Source organism: Syzygium oleosum, unplaced genomic scaffold (assembly GCF_021117445.2).
Source record: "Syzygium oleosum isolate NSW1041296 unplaced genomic scaffold, Sole_v2.1 Sole_v2.36, whole genome shotgun sequence".
Lineage (NCBI taxonomy): Eukaryota > Viridiplantae > Streptophyta > Magnoliopsida > Myrtales > Myrtaceae > Syzygium > Syzygium oleosum.
Window position 1 is genome coordinate 532501 of NW_026607520.1, and position 5812 is coordinate 538312.

Consider the following 5812-nt stretch of genomic DNA (forward strand, 5'->3'; position numbering starts at 1 on the left):
GCAATATGGCCTCTATTTTATATAACACTGATTTCGGGATAGAGAATATAGTTGCCCAATACACTTGAATGGAATGAAGGACTGACTTGATTAGCTGAAGTCGACTGGCAAAGGACAAGAAACGCTGAGTCCAGGACCTTGCCCTAGCAGTTATAGCATCAATCAAGGATTTACAATCCTCTTTACGTAGTCTAGACGAGATAATGGGCACGCCTAGATAACAAAAAGGAAGTGTACCTTGTTGGAAGCCGAGGCATTGAATAAGTTGGCCATGAAGAACCGGAGTCCCTCCCGAGAAGAAGATGTTGCTTTTCCTAGTATTCGGCTTCAGTCCAGACCAGTCAGAGAACAAATCAAGAGAAGCCTTGATTATTTCAACCGACCTGAGGTGAGCTTCTGAAAATAAGAGAACGTCATTCGCAAAAAATAGATGAGATAAGCGGGTCTTTTTACAGCGCCAGAACCAATGGAAGTCCGAAGAGGCTATTTTTGCCTTTAGAATACCGGAGAAGATTTCCATAACCAGGATGAACAGGTAAGGAGAGAGCGGGTCGCCTCGTCGAATACCTCGGCAACTAGCAAAAAACCCATGTAATTCCCCATTGATTGAAACGGAAAATTTGGCTGTTGAGACACACGCCATAACCAGCTTGATGAAGAACTCCGAAAATTTAAAGGCAACTAGAGCCTTTTCAATAAAATCCTAGTCAACAGTGTCATATGCTTTCTGAAAATCCACCTTGATGGCGCATTTAGGAAGGTAGGCCTCGTGATGAAAGTCCGCAAACAAATCTTGAGCAATCATGATGTTGTCACTAATTCTGCGTCCTTTAACAAAGGCCGTTTGGAGAGGGCCAATCAAAGTTGGAAGAACATGTGCAATACGCCGAGCCAGAATTTTAGAAATACGTTTGTATATGGTATTGCAACATGCAATTGGACGGAAATCGTTCATGGCCGAGGCATTAGGGGACTTCGGCACAAGAGTTAGGATGGTATTGTTGATCTCTTTGAGCATGCAACCGGACTCAAAGAAATTCCTTACCGCCATGAGAATGGATGGTCCAGTGATGTCCCAAGAGGATTTGAAGAAATCAACGTTATATCCATCCGGCCCAGGAGCTTTGCCTTTAGCGAGCGAGAAAATGGTAGACTGAATTTCCCCATCCGAAACCGGCTGAGCTAGGGTGTGTCTTTGGTTCTCATCTAAGACCCGACCAATGTAGTCACCTATCTCCAATACAGAAGGCTGAATAGAAGCAGAATTACCATTGAGAAGCTCCTGAAAATGGCCAACAATGTGATTCCTAACAGCCTGTGGGTTGGTTACTGTAACCCCAGCTTCTATAGTCACCGAGAGTATTCGATTTTGTAACCGCCTTTTGTTGACAAAATGGTGAAAGAATTTAGTATTCAAGTCACCCTCCTTGAGCCAACTAATTCTGGACTGCTGCCTAAAGAAGGATTCTTCTTGTATTCTCAAGGCAGAGAAAGTTCGTAAGTGTTCCATTTCTCTATCAAGCAATGTCTGATCAAAAGGAAGAAGTTCCAAAGCGGCTTGGACAGCATAGAGATCTGATCTGGCTTGTTCAGTCCTTGAGGAAATATCTGAGAAAGAACTTCTATTCAAGTGTTTCAACTCGGTTTTAAGAAGTCTAAGTTTGCAACAAACCATATACATAGGTGTGCCCACGATGCTAGTATCCCAAGCTTGAGCAACTAAGTCCAAGAATTTCGGGTGAGAAATCCAAAAGTTAAAAAACTTAAAAGGTTTCTTGGATATAAATGGTGGTAATATTTTGATCACCATGGGAGAGTGGTCAGAGATACCTGGCACAAGGAAAGAGGCTTCCGAGAAGGAGAAGTGCTGATTCCAATGGTCGTTAATGAGCACCCGATCAATCTTGCGAACTTTCCGATTAACACCTGAAGAGTGAGACCATGTGTATCTACATCCCACATATCGAAGATCCTCTAGGCCCGCTTGGTTAAGGCAGTCCCCGAATTCTTCAAAGGCCGGAATCCACGGAGTTGAACTACCCATTCTATCAGCCGGGTCTCTGATGGCATTGAAATCTCCAGCAACAGTCCATGGAATATCACACGAAGAGAGTCGAAGAAGATCAGCCCATAGAGGACGCCGTTTCACAAAGGTATGTTCTCCGTATATAATTGTGAGAAGACAATCTTTTTGCATATTCAAAAGCCTTAGCTGAACGTGTATCATTTGGGAAGAAGAAAATATAAGGCTCATCCCCATCTCAATCGGGTCCCAACCAAACCATATTCTACCAAGAGGAGAAGATTCATAGTTGGAAATCCGCCGCCAATTAGAACATAAGCTTCTAGCTATGTCATCAAAAGAAGAGGCTTTCACTTTTGTTTCAACAATACCAATACAGGATAGCCGGTTTGTCCTAATAAAGGCTCGAATTTCTGCTTGCCTAAGGGGTTCTACTAGACCCCTGATATTCCAAATACTAAAAAACATATATAATATAAGGCTATGTAGGTCACCTCATGGATTTCTTTGGCCTCCTCCTGTTGGATTTCTTATTCGAGGAAGACGGGCCAGATTCCTTTACAGGACATATCGGACTAGGTATAGAGCCGGGAGAGGGTTTGGAGATCTCATCCGTGGCACTGGATGCCATAACTCGCGATCGAGTGTTAGGAGGATAAACCAGAGCTGGTTCCTCCTCCACCATATCTTCGGAGTCAATGGTCTTATCCAAGGTCCGTGTAACATCCTGAATTTCGACTCATTTCCGGGATCCGACGAAGTGGATATTATTTCTCATTTGATTTTAGTACGTCTCGCCCGGAGCTAGCCCCTCGCGGGATACTGACCAATGGGAAAGGCTAACTAGGAAAACGGTACGTGGACCGGGGACCCGATCGCAAATCGGGCACCGATTCCGGGAAATGGCAGGAAAGTATTTGGGCCAGTGTGGGCCGATCCTAGGAAGGTAACGGATTTGGTTTGGCCCACGACGTACGATCGGATCGCGGGTGATTCCGCTGGACCGAGAGTACGAGTGGCGAACAAATCCCAACCCTGAACCGAACGATCGTGACCCCTGGAATAACCAATAATTCCTTGCGCTATCCCGATAATCGAGACCGTCACGACTCGAGTGACCCTAGGTCAATACGCATAACCCCTAAACAGCCACCCGTCAGTAAGAGGCTCTAAAATTTTGAATTGAGCAATTTTGATCGCCAAATTGGACCCGAACTTCAATGTCGAAATTCTATGGGTGTTTGCGACTATTTTGCAAGGTCAACGTCATTTTGGTGTGGCCACATACATTTGGGGCTAGTCCAGCCGAAAATTGGAACTTCGGCCGAAATTGGAAAAATTACGATTTCACCTCTTTGGACTCCGACGTCAATTTTCGAGGCCGTATAAGATTATTTTTCAAGGCCGATGCCGTTTTAGGGTGGTCACGCTTATCTAGAGTCGTTACGGTCAAAAATTGGAATTTCGGCCCGGAAGTGAAAAAAATTACTATTTTGCCCCTCCAAACTTAAAAGGTTATTTTTGCGAATCCGATGTCATATTATGTTGGCCACACACATTTGGGATCGGTACGGTCGAAAAATGGAATTTCGACCCGGGATCGAAAAATTACCGTTTTGCCCTTATGGCTTATTTTTGGGGTTCCGAATTTTGGACAATTTTGGGAAATTATTGTGGATAATTATGAGTCAAAATTCATAATTATTGAATTACCAAAAGGCCCCTCAATTATTGGATAAGAACAAATGAGAGCCATTGGATCAAAGGGCAAAATGGTCAAGTGCATGGGATTTTGACACATGTCCTCCACTAGCCCAATAGTTGACCAGGTTGTATGAGTTGGATTTGCTTAATGGTGCAAGTTACTGATTCTCGGATTACTGATATTACTGTACCTCTGCGCTTTGTTATTTTTTTTTGTGATCATTGTGGGCCGAATCTGAAGAAGTGTTCTCCATAAAAATTGTTCCCAACATCTTTAAGTATAACATACTTTAATTTGGGAATTTTTGAAAATCATTTGATGCCATTCAGAAGTCCATCTTTGGACCGAAATAAAACTGCCCGATTTACTGTTCACCCGACCTTCGGGTCTGTTCGAACTTTTATAAATTTTTCCATGCCTATTTTCAAAATACTTCCTTCACAAACATTGGTGGGGACATTTGTGGCTATAACATATAAAAATTTCAAGGTTTTCCAAAATGATTTGGGTACCGAATGATTTGTATTTTGATGGCCTGAGGGGCTGTCCGAGCGAACCGGATTTCGTCTGACTTTGAGTGTCAAAACGAGATGTTTACGGTTAGAACTGGGTTTCTAGTTCTTCATGGAAAATGTTCATCGAGATGTTTTGTACAACATATCCAAATTTTAGAATTTTTGGAATTGATTTACTATTTATTTCAAATGGATTTCGGCCACTGTGTAACTGCCTAGTCTGGACCCGATTTTGTTCACTCTCGATTTTTATCTCTATTGGACTGATTGGTGGCTGTCCACATTGAGGCGTGATCGGATTTAAAATCGACAATGTGAGTATAACCTTCTAAACCCGGTCTAGGATAGTGTACATTTTTAGACGGACCCGGTTTAGTTTATTAGTGGTACGATTTGAGGAGAATTGATATTGATAGTTCGAGGCTGAGGTGAGATCGCGATTAATTTGATGGATTATTGTGGCGATCTAGTGGCGAATTGGAGGTCGATAATAAGGTGAATAGTGGCCGTTCCCAATAATGGATATTCGGATTGGTGTCATTAAATTGGAGATTTATTGGCTGAATTGCCGGGTATGCCCGGGTTGACTGGCTTATTGATTGTCGTGCTCAATTGTTTAATGCCATGCCGCCTGATTGCGTGTTCGAGCAATGCGGTGTGTGATTGGCCAATCATTGATGTGAATGTTGTTGCCCAAGTACGTGAATTATGTTTTGGGCCACATGGTACTAGTTAGCCAAGTGCGCATGTTATGCGAATAAATATGGGCAATTGATTGGCTGTTTGAGCACGTTGATTTGGCATGTTTGTTGAAATGCCGTGTTGAAATTAAATGCTCATGTTGCATTGTACGACATTGCATGGCCACGCATTATGTATGCCGAGAATGGGGCATGAGATGAGATTGTGCGAGAATGCGTGCCTGACATGAGCATGTGATCACCTAATTGCCCTGATGCGTGTTACGCGGGGTTCAGATAATAACTGGCTGTGTGTATGTGTGATCACATTTCGCCCTGATGCGTGTTACGCGGGGTGTACCGTCCTCATGCACTTTGAAGCAGGGCGATGCCCGGTACGTCCAGAAGACGACCATCCTGATGCGTTTTACGCAGGCTCTGGTTCGTGGGGAGATCAGTGTTGCGCCTCATGCACTTTGTAGCAGGCTAGAGACACCGGGCCAGATCGGTGTTGCGCCTCATGCACTTTGTAGCAGGCTAGACGCACCGGGCCGGGAATTGTGATGACCCGAGTCGTAATGAATAATAATAATGGAGCATGAGCCAGTGTGCAGTGTGAGCCAGAATGAAACATGGCATGATGATGACATTTGCATGCATAAGAATGCATGGGCCAGTGTGCGAGTATGCAAGACTCGGTGAATGGCATGCGAGATGAACACTTTGTGTATGAGCATGCGTATGGCGTACGTGTGAAAATGTGTGCCACGTATGTGCCGTGATTATTATATCGAACTGTTTAACCTGCGGGGTCAGCAAGGTAAGCGATCCGGGCTCAAGGGCCTAGGTCATTTGATTGACATTATTGTCCATTGTTGTGTTGATTTGC